A 17566-nucleotide genomic window follows, 5' to 3' on the forward strand; every position below is an offset into this window, starting at 1 on the left:
TGATGTTTACAATACTGTTAGTAACCTGGTAAGTAATATGTATTGGCCAAATCCTCAGTTATCACTTAGTTCCTTTCTCGGATAAATTTCCCCATTGACGTCAGCTCTGGGGCCATTATTTTTGTCTTATCAGTGTGTCTTTAAATACATGTTGCTTCCAATCTTCCATGCTAGGTAAAGTGTCTCCACTGGATTGGCCGTTGCCTTAAAAGGGAGCAGGTAGCTCATTTGCTGAAAATGCTGATTAGATTTGCAATAATAACATGATCTTTATAGCTATGCTAAGCATTAAAAGATATTTCACAAATACTGTACTTGAGCAGAAAGCCTTTTAAAGTCCCCAGCCAAGCCATTTGCAATTAGAACATGGTAATGTGTGCTAATTTGGTATGTCAGCCAAGCTCACAAAAAAAACTCCTTTTTTTTTTTTTTTTGGTCCATTAACAAACCACGGTATCCCTATGATCAAGTTCTCTTAATCTCCACAGTGCATATTCTGTGATATTATACTTAGAAATGGTGTGTGATGTAATTCCGTTCTAAAGGAAACAACAAGAGCTGCAGAGTCTAATAACTAGCACCAATTTCAGGAGCCAACTATTTGATTGCTGTTGAAGGTAGAATTCAGAGAGCAATGTGACATACTTGGGTCTCAATGTTTCAAGTTGCAAGGGGCTCAAAATTCTCCTGCTCCTGTGTGTGTATGTATGGAAGTTATGCAAGAGCACGGATCAGACGAAAGGAGTTTGTACTAGTGGTCAAAAGTCTAGTAAGTCTCAAGATGTTAGGCATCTGCTCACTTACTCTCAAGCACATGGTAAAATAGGTGCAGGGTAAGTGGAGAATGATGTGGGGGGGAGGTGTGGCCTAGTGGATAGAGCACTGGACTGGGACTCAGGAGATCTAGCTTTATTTCCAGGCTCTGCCACTGTCTGCATGCATGACCTTGGGCACGTCACATCCCCTGACTGTGCCTCAGTTTCCTCATATGTATCATGGGGATAATAAGCTGTGAAGTGCTTTGAGATCTATGAATTAGCTAGTTATACTTAGTCCTCCCTGAGGCCAGGAAGATGCACTAGAATCTACATCACCATATTTGGAGTCAGGAAGGCATTTCCCCTGAGTCATATTGGCAGAGACCAAGGGGTGGGAGGGTCACCTTCCTCTGCAGCATGGGGGCATGTGTCACTTGCAGGTTTAAACTAGTGTAAATGGTGGAGTCTCTGTATCTTGACATCTTTAAACCATGATTTGAGGACTTCAGTAACTCAGCCAGAGGTTATGGGTCTATTACAGGAGTGGGTGGGTGAGGTTTTGTGGCCTGCAATGTACATGGTTGGTCCTGCTTTGATCAGGAGGTTGGACTAGATGAACTCCTGGGGTCTCTTCCAACCCTAATCTTCTATGATCATGATGGTCCCTAAAGTCCATAAGATGAGCTTGCAAGCTCCTTTCTGGCCTAATCGCCTATGATGATTATTATATATTATCTGATAAGACATAAGCACACTCCTCACTTCATTCTCTCCCTGTCTGATCGCTTATCAAACTGGGCTAATACTTAAGATACTCACTGGGATGTTGCTGGGAATGAGCGACAGGGGATGGATCACTTGATTACCTGTTCTGTTCATTCCCTCTGGGCACCTGTCTTCCAACAGTGGCCAGTGACAGGATACTGGGCTAGATGGACCTTTGGTCTGACCCAGTAGGGCCATTCTTATGTTGTGAAGATACATTAGTTAATATCTACTCGCTAGTGCAAAGCGCTGCCTAAGTTCTAAGTATTCCCAGTATACCTGCACATTAGTATTCCTCTGGCTAAAATGCTTTGCATCAGTCACTAACATACTACATCTTTTGTCAGCCAGGAAAATATGTACAGGCCCTTTTAACAGAGAGAAATACCAGAGAAGCCATATGTATATTACCAGCAAAGTAAATGGGAGGTATACACCAAGATAAGCATGAGTATTCATATGTGACTTCAATCAGGATTGAAAATACTATCTTAATATGATTTATATGCCTGTCACCTGATGATGCAAGGGAAAAGATTATGTAGAGTAACTGTCTTACAGCTCTGTTATACTTGTCTATACCACGTGGCCCAGATGCCTGGAACTTATCATAGATTGACTCTGAAGTATTGTTTGCTGTAAACAGCTCTACAACTTCCAAAACAAACCCACAAGGAGAGAGAGCAAGGGAAGAGGTAACAGAAAACATACTCATTAGTTGTTTTTATGCTGAGAGTGGAGATTTCCTGGCCTGGTGTGACCAGAAAAAGAAACAAAACACCAAGATCAGTAGACAAGACAGGGGGGATGTCACATAGAACATCAATCCAAGTTAGTGTTGAGATGACTCATAACACTGAGATCTGAAGATTCAGGGAGAATGGTGACTGTGAAGGGCAAAGAGTAACCTAAATAGCCTTGAGTTACATTTTTTTAACACAGCGTGGCCCCAGCTCCTGGACCGCACCTGAGACTAACCTTGAAGTATACACTAAGGGAGACTATTCTGCAACTTTGGAAACAAGCCGGCAAGGACAGAAAGCAAACGATGGTGAAGAAACTGACGCATTCGCTTCCCCAAATGAAAGATCTCCCCCACTATATTCAGTTAAAGATAAGTTCTTACTTTTGAACAGGAGATTTCAAGAGCAAGTACCTAGTGGGGGAGGGAAGGCTGTCAGCTCCATTAAGATATTGTTAGGCTGGGGCTTGCTCAGTGAATTTATGGGAAGAGATGGAATAGAATGATTAAGGTCTTGTCTCGAGTACAAATGCTCTGCAGTGTAGCTATATGAACAGAGCCCTTAGTGTAGATGGAGCATGTGCTGAGAGAGGGAGTTTTTCTGTCGGCATAGTAACACCATCTCCGCGGAACGAATTAGCCATGTGGCCAGAAGCACTATTCTGTTGGCAAAGCTGCAGCTACACTGGAGGTTTTGCTGGCATTTGTTAGCCTTGGGAGTGGCTTTTTTTCCACACCCTGACTGACAGCTTTGTAATGTGGACCTGGCCTTATTAACCTTAGGCATACAGTCTGAAATGTGTGGTGTGCCGGTTCCTCTTGCTGCCTCATCTTACAGGTATCCCAGGTACTTTACATGCCCAATCAGCCCGAATCCCTCTTGCGAATACACTTGCTATTACCTGTGGAAGCACCATTCTCAAACACTATTGTAATGCATCACTCCTTATCCAGTCCTCATACAGGGCGTTGTGGGAACCCTGGTGATACCTGAGGTTATGCCCTGATTCTGATCTGTTGCACTAGTATACATCTGGAATGACCTCAAACAGATCTGGAATCTGGCCATTAGACTGTCCTTCAGAGAAGACTGAAAGAGGGCAAGTATTGTCTGCTAAAATTGGTAAAGAAACAGGAAATTCACATTAAAAAGTGTGCATGATTTTTTTTTTTTCAAGAAAGCTGAAAAGTTTTGGGGGTTTCATCCTTCCGCCTATTTTTATTCCACTGAGAAGTGGAGAAAAAGAAATAGTTTCCCTTATTTCCTGAAATCTGAAATGTTCATAGAAAAACAAGTGAATTGCAGCTCAATTATAAATTTTTTTCAGGAAAAAGCCAGTTTTCAGAGAGAATGTTTCTCCAAACAAATTTAGAGCCATTCTAACTCCTACATAAGGAGTTTTTTACAAAAAGCTCATCTGTGGCCATTAGTATAGCCACTACACTGCTATAGGCACAAAAATAAGAAAATCAGAGTCAATATATAGTTATCTTCCCATTTGTGGTTCAGAAATATTAACTGAAGAGGGGCCCAGACTGCAAAATCAGAGCTGAACTTCCCTAATGATCCGGGTGTTAGATCCAGGGGTTTTGCTTGCAGCCTACCTCTTACATTAATATTACAGAGCAACTCTTCCCGATGGGGACCCTCTCTCACATTTTACAGTCCCTTCATGCATATTGAAGTAGGTGGCTTCAAAGCAGAATCATCATCAAGACATCGTTGAATAGACCAGAAACCACAGCAGATCACTGAGCAGCACTTCCAACCATTCACTTAATTAAATGAGCATAGGTGTAGCTATTGCAAAATATATAAGTTCAGCTAGCTCAAGCTAAAATTCTAACCTAGAGCTGACCCTGATATTAACAGACCTCCTGATAAGTATATTTGGGCCCAGTCCTTTCTAATCATGCGACTTCAACCAGCCTTTTCACTGGAACCAGAATGTTGGCTTTATTGTTTTAATTCAATGCCAAACTTAAGAATCTCCTCAAGTCGCAGCGAGCAGGAGAAAGTGCAAGGTTTCCAGTTACATTTATGCAGCAAGGGAGGGGATTTTAAAGGGCCGCACGGGTTGGGTAGCTCAATTTTGAACAAATGGTGCTATACCCTGTCACCTGCTGAGTTAACAATCTGTGACCATTATAGTAATTATTCTGCTACAGTAGCCATGCCATTGCCCAAATGTGTCTGAAGAGCGGTTTAACTGAAATGAACAAGAATACCCTGAATCTATGATACTGAATCATTTAATTTTCTGATTCTGGTAATTTACAGTGTTGCAAACACAGATAACTGTTCATTAAGGAGTAGTTAAAAAGGTAAGTGGAGTAAATAATTTACCTCATGCCACAGGAACAAACAGTTTGTAACCACACTGGGAGAACTCAGTCACACAATATGGGAATACTCCTCTTCTCCCTGAGCTGGAAATTGTCACACACTGAGGCCTTGTCTACACCGGCAAGTTTCGGCGCAGTAAAGCAGCTTTCTGCGGAGTAACTCCCAAGGTGAACACACTTGGTGCGCAGAAATTGCACAGTTGCAGCGCTGTAAAAAACCGCCCCAACGAGAGGCGTCGAGCTTTCTGCACCAGGGCTACAGCATGACAGAAAGGGGCCATGACCAGGACACATTGCAGTGCAGGGTCAAAGCGAAGGAGCTGCAGAGCACCTACTACAAGGTGCAGGAGGCAAACCGCCGCTCCAGTGCTGTGCCCATGAGCTGCTGGTTCTACAAAGAGCTGGATGCGATACTCTGTGGCGACCCCACCTCCACTGCGAAGGCCACTGTGGATACTTCGGTGGCTCGCGTGCCAGTCGAGAGTGGAAGGAAATCTTGGATGAGGAGGGGGACCTAGAGGCAGAGGATGACTCGGAGATCAGAGATGCATGCAGCCCAGAGCTCTTCTCTACCCTGTAGGAGGCTAGCCAGTCACAGCTGTCAGATCTTGGCAAAGCACAAACAGGAGAGGAGGCCCCTGGTAAGTGGCTTTGATTTGGGGAATCTCTGAAGCAAGTTGTGGGCAGGAGGGTTGGAGAAAGCAGGCTTGTGTCTGTATGATAAACGTACCACCACATGCCTAGTCTGAGCAGCAGAACAGAGTGACTCCCTCACTTCATGGGAATCTGCCTCAGATCTCCAGGAAACTCTCATGGATATACTAGGCAATCTGCTGCAACAGTTCCTTGGCAGAGCTGCTTTGTTTCTTGCCCCATTAAGGGTAACTTTCCCATGCCACTCTGTCACTTTGGAGGGACCATTGCCGCACATAGGCGAGCCACATAAGGGCTGGGGCAGAAGCCGCAGTCTTGGAGAAGACCCTCCCTTGTTTCCCTGATCACCCTCAGCAGCAAGATCTTCCATAATGAACAAAGCCTTTGGAAAATGTGGGGACAGGAATGATAAGGCCCCTCTACAGTGCTGGCTCTCTCCAAGAGCCACATGCCCAGTGTACAGAACATTCCTGGAACACTGACTTCCCCTGCCCCTGTGGGTACTCCCGATTTTGGGGGTCTTGTGGCTTGTGTGCTTGCCTGGGGACAGTGAGTTAGTGACAGGTATGTGAATAGTGGCTGTATTTTCAAATCACTGGTCTGTTTGTTGCAGACACTAATGCTTCTGCAAAATGTTGCATTTTGGCTTCACGGATATGACCTTGGGAGCCCAGCCTCCCTCTTTGTTATCGCTGGCTGAATGGCTGTGCAGAATTAGAAAGCGGCCGAGAAGAACTAAAGAGGACTTTCTGTGTGAGGTCATGATGCACTGTGTGTCCGAAAAACAAGAACTGAAGGAGTGGCAGGACAGCAAGAAGAGGGACCGAAAGGAGAGCACAGCATGCCAGAACAAAGCCACGGACACGCGCCAGGCGATACTAGCTCTTCAAACCGAGCAGCTCCGTGCCCACCCTCCCCTGCAGTCGCTGTTGTAAAACCCTTTCCCATGCGCCCCCCAGACACTGCCAAGACACTCTTATCAACCTCCTGGCTGCAGTCTGTACCCGCTGCATTCCACTCCTCCCAGTCCAGCCCTGCGGACTCCCAGTACCCACTGCACTCAACACCCATCCCTCTGTAGTTTGGCCCTGGTTGGATATGATACTTGGACATACACAAATCTTTAACTGCCCCACGATGCCCACCTTTTCCTGGGACCCTCCCTTCCCCCATCCTCCCTCAGTGCTGATGAGGTTTTGTCTCTCTCCTCCGGTGGTTTTTTTTTTTAATAAAAGAATTGTTTTGGTGTGAAAGCAATCTTTATTCCATTAACTAAAAGCAAACAGAGCCCTGCAAAGCAACAGGCAATTTTCTTACACCTTCCTTGTGATTGGTGCAGCCAATGCACTATCACCACCTAGCATTACAAGCACTGTACTCCCAAGCATAGCAACAAATATTAGTGGCTTTCAGCTTCAAATTGCTGCCTCAAGGCATCTCTGATTCTTATGGTCCTGCACTGTACTCCTCTAATAGCCCTGGTCTCTGGCTGTTCAAATTCAGCCTCCAGGTGCTGAGACTCTGTGGTCTAGCCCTGAGTGACGCTTTCACCCTTCCCGTCACAAATATTATGGAGTATACAGCATGTGGCTATAAGTATAGGAATATTATCATTGGTCAGTTCCAACCTTCCAGATAGGCAGCGCCAACAGGCCTTTAAACAGCCAAAAGCACACTCAACAGCCATTCTGCACTTGCTCAGCCTGTTGAACTGCTCCTTCCTGTTGTCAAGGTGTATCGCTTCATAAGTCACAGCATTAAGGGGTAGGCAGGGTCTCCCAGGATCACAACGGGCATTTCGACTTCCCCTATGTCCAGGAAGAAAGTCCCTGCTTGCAGCTTCCTGAACAGGCCAGTGTTCCAAAAGATGCATGCGTCATGTACCTTTCTGGGCCAGCCTGCGTTAATGTCCATGAAATGCCCACAGTGATCCACAAGCACCTGGAGAACCATTGAGAAATACCCCTGGAAATAAGGCCTCACCCATGTCCGATTACTTATGTCAAGCCAGGCCTACAGAGAGGGGAGACACTGTTTGGGCGAAGAGAGAGCCCTGAAGGGTACACACCCTGTGGTTCTGGCATGTCTTTATTCACCTAAGCCGTGTCTCACTGTCACTGCCACTCATGTCTGTGCTAGAAGAACATGCTGTGTATGTACTCTACACATCACTGTAGGCTTAGACATAGCCTTAGTCACTTGAGGCAGCTGTCTAAATGGGAGCTGCACTCTTTGGAAATCCTGGCCCGGCCCATATTGTCATGATTTTTTTTTTTTAAATTCTGGGTGGGGTTTTCAAGAGCACTTGAAGTGACTTAGGAGCATAAGTCCCATTGGCTCCCATGGATTTCCAGTAGGACTTGCACTCCTAGGTCACTTAGGCCCAGGTCTTCAATGGTATTTAAGTGCCTAACTCCATAGGAGGTGCCTAAATGTCTTTGAGGTTCTGGGCCTCAGATCTTTTGTAAAGCCCTCCCTTTGGCTCATCCTATTGAGAAGGGAAACTTAGTTCTTTGGACTCGTGCTCCCTACACATGTGATAATTCCACAATATTTCTGCTCTAGTTAGACACTGGAGATGCATCACACCCAACCATTGTCTACAAAAGTAGTAGAAGAGTACAGCTCTTAATAATAAAATCCCTATAATTGCTAATGCTTTTATTTCACGAGCTAAACGTTCCAGTCTCCCCCTCCGATGGATATTTATCTTGGAGATCACAAGCTTTAGTCAGTTTTTCCCATGAGGCTCCTTTTCTTCCCATGCTCCTTCTCCCCCCCCCCCTCGTGATGACCACTGTATTTTAACAAACAGTAACTGAAAGAACTAGAGAGAGAATGATGCTGTGTACTCTACTTAATAAATGGAAATTTTGCAAGGGCATCAGAGGATAGGGTTAGTTTTTTATTTCCAAATGATGTTGGATGAGAAGCAAGAAGATTAGTCTGTACGGGGCCACTTAATTCCCTTCCAAGGTCAAGCCCATGGCTTTCTGATGAGGAGATGGCTGGCTGAATAGCTCCATCAACTATTTGCTTTTGGTTTAGTGACATCTCAGTGCTATTTTCCTCTGTGTTCTCCGGTCATTTGATATTTATCATTCCACTGCTGCTATGGAGGTCACCCATGTAATTATACGAAAAGGAACATATCCATAGTTCTGTGAACACTGTGTCATGCTCCGGCTTTTTATCTAGAATAATATTTCTTTGTGTTTTAAAAATAATTATTTCACACCCTCTATTTCAGTAGCACCGGCTCTCTTATTCCTCATAGCCCTGCTGCATTTGCTCATTTATCATCTGCATGGCTCCAGCTCAGAAGGGAAACACACACTTCCCTCAAGAATGTTTAAGTTCTTTATTTTAGAGCTTCATTCTTTTTCTGTCCAGTGGTTAGAGGCATCAGCATGGAAATAACTATTTGTGGGGTCTGTGTCCCACTCCACCACTGAGTCCTCATGGGACTTGAGTAAGCCACTTAACTTCTGTGTGCCTCAATTTCCTCCTCTATAAAATATATAATCAGATAAAAATGTGGGTGTCACCTTTACTTTTAAATTAGATTTTAGGCAGAGCCTCATCTGCTTTACCTCTCCGGTTAAGTCCAGTGTTGCCAACTCTTGCAATTTTATCCTGAGTCTTGTGATATTTGGAGTTTTTATTTAAAGCTCCAGCTCCTGGATTCATGGATTACATAAGAAGCTCAGCTTTATTTATTTATTTTTTTGAAAAAGCATGTTTTTAGCCCTCGTGGTTGCAGGGAAAATCTGGAAAACTCTAAAAGCTCAAAAACCAGCTGACACACAAAAAAACCTCTCAAATGTATTTTTTAATCTCATCATTTTAAAGCTAGTTTCATGATTTTTGCTCAGGGTTTTGGTGCTGACAATTCTGAAATTTGTTTTCTAAGGCACTTTGTTGTTCAATTTTTGGAAGAAGAAATGTAAGGCAGGTAGCATATGATTTTAGCTAGCTGGATTTTAATAAAAGTAGTTCATATGAAAAGGCTTTGCTGCTGTTCTGTGGCTAGAAGACCTTGGAGCTCTCCTCATTATTCAACAGTATAACACTGTTGCAAAAAAAAAAAAAGCAAACATCATTCTGGGATGTATTAGCAGGAGTGTTGACATGAGCAAGACATGAGAAGTAATTCTCCTGTTCTACTCCACGCTGATTGGAGTATTGTGTCCAGTTCTGGGCACCACATTTCAGGAAAGATGTGGACAAATTGGAGAAAGTCCAGAGAAGAGCAACAAAAATTATTAAAGGTCTAGAAAACCTGATCTGTGAAAGAAGATTGAAAAAACTGGGTTGTTTAGTCTGGAGAAGAGATGACTGAGAGGGGACGTGATAACAGTTTTCCAGTAAAGTTTTCATAAAAGGTTGTTACAAGGAGGAGGGAGAAAAATTGTTCTCCTTAACCTCTGAGGAGAGGAGTAGAAGCAATGGGCTTAAACTGCAGCAAGGGCAGTTTAGGTTGGACATTATAAAAACTTCCTAATTGTCAGGGTAGTTAAGCACTGGCATAATTACCTATGGAGGTTGTGGAATCTCTGCCATTGGAGATTTTTAAGAGCAGGTCAGATGAACACCTGTGGGGGATGGTCCAGAGAATACTTAGTCCTGTCATGAATGCAGGGGACTAGATTAGATGACCTCTTGAGGTCCCTTCCAGTCCTACGATTCTATGATTCTATGCATGCTGAGATATTCAAGCAAGTCCAGTGCCTAAATCCCAATCAGTGGGAATTGGGTGCTGAGCTCCCTTAAGCTCCTTTTGAAAATCTCATCCTAGCCCTTTGCCAGGCCTTAGAAATACTGTCTACATGCTCTTCCTGTCTCTGAATTTGCTAACATCTCTCAAGGAGGAGGGACTAATACCGTTTCATCTAAAATTCCACCGGCTTCTGGGTTTTCCTCCATTCAACATCAGTGAAAATTCATTGATAGGGAAACACAAATAAAACTTGACATAAATAAGCTAGGCAAAGAACCCCCAGTGATGTACTTCTAAAGTCTGGGGCACTGTCTTGTTCTAGCTGGCTACTTAAGAGGTAAAAGTCCATTGTAACAAACCAAGAGGTATTTACTGCCATATTCAGCCTGCTGAGTTTATATCAGGACTTAATAAAATCTTCCAGGCTCCCTAACCCCCGGAGTGCCTAGCATTGCCCGCAGAATGCTATGTTACTGTAACCAGTAAGCTTGGGTTTTAGCAGTTAGTGGTGCAAATAAGAAGGAAAAACAGTGAGGAAGATACACAGTTTCTTGTTTTAAGGACTCTGTGTGTCTGCAAACTGCCAGAGCTAGGTGAGGACATTGCACTGGATGAGCCAGAATCATCCAGAAATTGGGTGTGGCAAACCCTAAACTTGCTCATGAGCTGTTTGAAGCTACTTGGATGATTTCCATTATGGGCAAGCAGCTTGGAAGGGCACACTCAGAGCCAATCTCTCATAGTGGAACCAATGGGAGCTCAAGAGGGTGGGGAAGAGTTGATAAAAGGGAGGAGTGGGAGTAAGACTAAAGAGCTCAGCAGTGTGAAGATGCCAAAAGTCTGCTCTAATGATTATTTGCCAGGCACTTACCACTTACCAGTTTGTGGGATTTAGACAGCAAGCTCCCCCACCCCACTGGAGATGACAAGGAGAAGGATTTTTTGCAGTCTGTCCTTGAAGACACTCAAGAGAAGTTTGAAGGAAACTGTGGGACTATCACTTGTTTCTCTGCTCATGTGCTCTACAGAGCAGTTGGACACTATTCCACAGAGACTGGCAGGGTAAATCCACCCAGAGAAGAGCCCTAGGGAAGTACATCTAAGTTTGTGTACATAATTATATTTTGTATTTGAACTTGTGGTAGTAACAAGTACTAACTTGTGTCTTTTAAAAGAGTTGCTATTGACAATATTTACATTTGTTTCAAGGGTTATAAGTAAACATGAATACAGATAGGTAGGTAGGAAGGTACACACACAGAGATTAAATATATAGATTTAGAGTTTTTGTGTGGCTCTCTTATCAGCTTAAACTCATGTTTGTGTGTGTGTGTGTAAAGTCTCAACTCTTGTGTGTACCCCAGCAGAACAATAAGCTGCGGTACAGAAAGGTATCTGACATAAATGCATCACCTTCCTCAAACCCGGTTACATTATCACATGGGGTCTCAGCGTGCCTTGGCCTGTGTTCCCTGTAAGCTGCGTGGTTGGGCTGCCGCCCAGGAGAGATTCAAGTGCTGCCCAGTAGATTAGCAGAGCATGCACATCCAGCAGCATGTGTTCAGGTGTCCTCCCCCTGTTGCTTTGCAGCCACGTTGCTCCATCCTGCATCTGCTCCTGGGACCCTCCTGCTGGCTGTGCAGAGCGCGGGGGTGGGAGGAGGGTGCTGATGTCAGGGTATCCCCTTCCCCCGACCCCTGTACCCCATCTCTGTAGAACAGGGGAGAGGGAACAGCCTGGCTCAGGACTTGGAGCTGCTGAGGTCTGAACGGTGAGTGAATGAGTGCCTTTCTTAGAGAGACAGCGTACTGTTCTGAGGACAAGTATTTAAGAAAGCATACTATATTTAAAGGGTGGTGGGAGGCGGTTGGGTAGGCAGATCGTTGCTTCTTACATTGGCATCTAGCCAGGAGACTGGAATGAGGATTTTTGAGCACCAGAGTGGTCAGTAGCATCATCTTCCATCTCTTCCAAAAAGCTGCATGTCCAGGACATTGATTCCAAACTGACTCAGACAGCAGTGCTTCCTACTAAAACATCCACAGGACTCCCAACACCACATTGTTTTCTTTAGCAGTCACTTATCCAAGCACCAGCCAACCCTGACGCTGCTTATCTTGCGAAACATTACAACAGCACACTACTCTATGGATGCAGACAACATGTAGTTGCTTTTCCAGTGCTAAATATATGCACCCCTCTCTGAGGTTGTTCATTAATAAAGAAACAGAAGATGCTATACTCAGGGCGTATCTGCTGCTAACTCACCCTGTCTCTCCCATGCTCTCTTTATATAACTCTGCCTGCTTCGACCCTGTATTACTGCAAATTGCTGAGAGGTGAAAAAGGAGGCAAAACAAAGCCTGTGCTCAGAGAAGGAAGAAGGCTAATTTGGGGCTATGAATTAGGAGCCAATCCTGGATAAATAAACTTCCCTGAGCAGAGTGTGCTTGTAAGTACCGCCTTATTATTCCAACTGAAAGTGAATGATAGAAAATATGATCTGAGTTATCTTATTAGCAGCAGAAAAATTTATAGAGTCATAGATTTTAAGGTGAGAAAAGGACCATTATGTCCAGCTAGTCTGACCTCCTGTATAACACAGGCTGTAGAATGTCCCCAAGTGGTTCCTTCATCAAACCCCTTACATGTGACTGAGCCCGAGCATGTCTTTTGGAAAGGCCCCCACACGCATTAGAGCCAGCTGGCCAACAGAGACTCTTTCTTCTGCAGTGAAGTGGAGTTAAGGGACATGGAGAAGAAGAAGACCTCTCGTTCGGCTGTGACCAAATTTAGAGCCAAGAGGCCAGGATAATCAAACCGAGGGCCCAGGACTGGCAATCAGAAGAGCTGCCATTTTCTATCCTGGCTTTGTGACCATGAGCAAGTCTCTTCACCTCTGTGTGCCTTTGTTTCCTCAACTATAAAAGAGAGAGAATCAACGTTTTATTTATTTATCCCCATTTTACAGGGCGGGAGACCGAGATGAAGTTGGGGCCTGTCTACACTACAGGACTGTAGCGTAGTTATAAGCTGCTGACCCGCATGTTGTTCAGAGCCTATGGATAACACAGCTCCGAAGCATGTGTTTGTTCTGTGCTTAGTCCCTATCTAACGGTAGGGCTGGATGGTCTTTTCCCGCTGTGCTGTAGGGAGCAGGTATTTGTTACTAGGGGTCTGAAGAGGCTCTCAAGAACTAATTTTTAAAAATAATTATCAATGAACTGGAAGAAAGTGTAAAATCACTACTGATAAAATTTGTGGGTGACAAAATACTGGCAGAGTGGCAAATAATGATGAGGCTAGGGCAGTTATACGGAGCGATCTGGATCACTTGGTAATCTGGACCATTCAAACAAAACAAGTTTTAACAGAGCCAACTGCAAGGTTCGATACCTAGCAACAAAGCAGGCTGGCCACACCTACATGATGGGGAACTGTATCCAGGAAATCAGTGACTCTGAGAAGGATTTAGGAGTCAGACTGGGAAAGCTGCTCAACATGAGCTTCCAGTGTGATGCTGTGGTGAATAGGACTAAAACCCTCATTAGACCTAAAAGCAGAGTAGTGAGTAGGGTAGGGAGGTGATACAGCATCAGGGAGGCAGAGATTGGAATCCTGCCTCCAATTCCGGGGTCCACATTTTTAAAAGGTGTTGAAAAATTGGAGATGGGGCAGCAAAAGGCATAAAACATAAAATGTTTGGACGGCTGGAGAAAAATGCTTTCTTGCAAGCTATTGAAAGAGCTCTGTCTGTTTAGCTTATAGAAAAGAAGGTTGAGAGGTGAACTTCTTCGAAGTGTTTTAAGTGCCTTCCTGGAGAGAGAAATCTGAGTATTAAAGGGTTCTTTAATCTCACAGAGAAAGACGTAAAAAAACCAAGTGGCTGGAAGATGAAAACAGACAAATTCATATTAGAAATAAGGCACAAGTATTAATAGTGTGGATGATTCACCACTGGAACAAACTACCAAGGGACGTAGTGGATTCTCCATCTCTTGATGTCTTCTAGTGAAGACTAGGGGCCTTTCTGGTACATGCTTTGGTCAAAAACTAGCTATTGTGCGATACAGGAGACGTGTGATATGCAGGGGGGCAGACTAGATGCTTCAGTGGTCCCTTCTGGCCTAAAGTCTACTAAATTTATGAAAAACTGAGTGTGGCTGGGAGAGCAGCCTCTGATGCTTAACTGTGTAGTCTGCTTGATCCCCAGACTCAATAGTCATTGAATGGGATGATCAAGGGGAAGGTACTAAAATATTCAAAGAGGCTGGCCAGGAGCAGAACATCTGTCTTGCAGGGGAGGGGTGGGCATGGCAGTGACATCACAAAGGCCATTTGCAGGACCTCAGCCTATTGGGCAAAGGTGGTGGGGAGGCGGTGACCTCACAGAGAGACCCTGACATCAGCCAGGCTGGACAGATGTGCAGGGCAAGGGCAACCTCAGAGGTCCCTGTGGCTTTGCTGCAGCAAGTCTCCTTCTCAAGGTCTCTCCTTGAGGACGGAGAGAGAATTAGGATTCACGTATGTGAGCATGAGGAGGAACATCTTCGGCATTTTCTCCTTTCCTGTTATAGATTTTGCTAGAAAACGAAGGTCCTTTTTAGAAGGTAAGCGCCTCAGAGAGGTTTGGAACCTGTTCAGTCTGATCCACCTGCTGCTAGCTGAATTCTAGGTGCAGAAATCACTAGATTAAGATGGCAGAATTTTATTTCCAGCCTAAGATTTTGTCGAATTGAATCACTGGCTACATTGGGGTTTGTCCTTTTAGGTTTCCTTTTCCTCTTTCTCTCTCTCCTTTCTGTTCTTCATGTGCTTCTTTGTCCCCGTTTCCCTGCTTCCCTCCCTCCACCAAGGAAGTCTGTGATATGTGTGTGTGTGGGGGGGGGTTGCTCTCATTGTGGGAGGCCCTCACAAAGAGGTGGGGCTGGAATAGTGCTCTGAGAGGGATCCCCTGTGGTAGGGACCTGGGCCATCCTTTGGGACTTCTGGTGAGACCCCTCAGCCTCCCACCTCTAAGGGCCTCAGTGCTGATTGGCTGAGAAGGGGGCTATTGACAGGGAGGACTCAGATCCTTTTGTTCTCTTTTGAGACCAAGCAAATAAGGCATAACCAATCACGTAGTTGATTAATCTTGCTGCTTCCCTCCGATAATTGTCTCTGAGCTGTTCATGATTCTCTCTAATGTTCTAGTTCTTGTAAAATACTTCCTGAATAAGGACTATGAACAGTTTTGGTCTGAAGCTCACTTGAGATCACTTTATTCGCACCAATTCGTATACTCAAAGAGGTTGGCCAGGGGCAGGATGTCAGCCTTGCAGGGGAGGGGTGGGCGGGGCAGTGACATCACAAAGGCCCGTTGCAGGATCTCAGCCTATTGGACAAAGGCGGTGTGGAGGCGGTGACTTCACAGAGAGACCCTGACATCAGCCAGGCCGGACAGATGTGCAGGGCAAGGGCAACCTCAGAGATCCCTATGGCTTTGCTGCAGCAAGGTCTCCTTCTCAAGGTCTCTCCTTAAGGACGGAGAGAGAATTAGGACTCACTTCAAGCTTATGCTCAAATAAATTGGTTAGTCTCTAAGGTGCCACAAGTCCTCCTTTTCTTTTTGCGGATACAGACTAACACGGCTGCTACTCTGAAACCTGTCAGAGCAGCAGTGACTCACTCAATGTCACACAGTAGGTCGGTCGGTGTCACAACTGCGAATATCACCCAGGTCTTCTAAGGGCTCGGCCATTGCTTTACCCACTAGACCATGCTGCTTTTCTAGTCAGACCTTTTTGCTTGTAATGAAATTAATCAGGTTGCTTAATTTCACAACAAGAAAAGAGCTGACATGCTAAACGAGTCCCAGGCAGGGTCCCTTACTCATCTGTAGTACATTATTCCTGTGTATTTTCACTGGTATTATTATCTGCCTCCATAATTGAAATGGCTCTCTGGAGAAGTTGCTCTGGGTTCTGATAGCTTCATGATTAATTGCAGTAGCAGCTTAGTCTCTGTTGTGTACAATGGCAGGGAAGGTTTGCTCTACTTTTGTTTCCCTTCTGCCTGACTCCTCCATTGCTTCCGTGGAAATCTGCCCATCATGTCATGCAACCAGCAAGGAAACTCCGGGTAACTGAATTTCCAACTCACCTGTGGCAGAAAATTCATCAGTGCAGTCTATAATAGGCTGGGTTTTTTTAATGCAGTAAATATCCACCCAGAGACCTGCTGTGCATGCCGAACCCTGAGATATGTAAGGAAAAGTAGGAGGGAGCCTGTGAGAAGCAGCCAATCCTGGCCCAGTAGGCCCATATAAGAAGAGCTGCAGGGCAGAGTAGAGTCAGTGGCTGCTGGGAGGTTGAGGAGAGAAGACTGTGTGCCCAGTAGGCTGCAGCCCTGTAGTACCTTGGACAAAAGAGTGCAGGCAGGGACCCGGGCAGTAGAGAAGGAGATCCAGGACTGAGTTAGGGTGCTGTGGCCGTGAGGAAGTGGCTCAGGGAAGTGCAGCCGTAGTCAAAGCACAGGAACGCAGTAGTTGACTGCGGTTCAGAGGGTCCCTGAGCAAGCCTGGGTTCCCTCCGCTCCAGCCACTGGGTAGTGGCTAAGGGCATGGGAGACGCCAAGCAGACAGCAGGGTTAGGAAAGATTGTGATTCCCTGGAAGGAGAGGACTTAAGTGACCTGGCTGGATTGCCAAGCCACGAGGAGAGAACTGAAAATCCCGGAGAGAACAGAGCAGCAGATTGAGTCAAGATAGGGGAAAGCAAATGCGAAAGGAAGGAGAGCCTCTACCCTGAGCTAATCCCCAACGTGGTGAGGAAAAGGTGCCAGTCAGCAGTGGGTGGTGTGCCCCACGACAGGTTGCTTTTGAGGTCTTCAGATTTAGCAGTATGGGAAGTCTATGAAACAACCTGAAGAGAGAATCATCATAAGAATTAATAATCCTTTCCACTTGTAGAGCACCTTCCCTCAGCGGGTACCAAAGTGCTTTGGGAACATCAAGAAGTTAAGCTTTGCAGCACCCCATGAGAGGCAGGTCTGTGTTGCTCCAGTTTTACAGCGAACATGAGACACTGGGTGGTGACGTGGCAGCAGATCAGTGGCAGAGTTCTGAAGAGAATCCGGGTATCCTGACTCCCCGTTCCCCACCCTCATGTCTAAGTCCTGGGGGATGTTTTCTCCTTCACAGGACAACAGATCAAGCCATTAATACCATGGGGTAAAGGTGAAGAGAAAAGTACAGTCATTCCCCCAAGAGTCAAGCTGAAGTGTCTCTGCTCCTCTGGCAACAGGAGATGAGATCATAAAAACAGAAGCCTGAACTCAGATCTTGGCTAAATTAAAGGAGGAAAAGAAGGTCTAAAAAGAGGCAAATGAAGCAGTCAACCCACATCCTTCCTTCATCAAGGGGAGGTACTCGGCCACTTCTCAACCCCTTTCCCCCCTCCCCGTATCTGAAGAGCAGAAGGGAGATACCAGGCCTGCTTCAGGAGAAGGGTCTTTAAGTTACTGCGTTTGCTTAGAGGCTGACAGGGAGTTTTCAGGTGTGCTTGGATCCTAAATGGTGAGCAAACTTTGGAGAGCTGAAGTC

Source organism: Lepidochelys kempii, chromosome 10, assembly GCF_965140285.1.
Source record: "Lepidochelys kempii isolate rLepKem1 chromosome 10, rLepKem1.hap1, whole genome shotgun sequence".
NCBI lineage: Eukaryota > Metazoa > Chordata > Testudines > Cheloniidae > Lepidochelys > Lepidochelys kempii.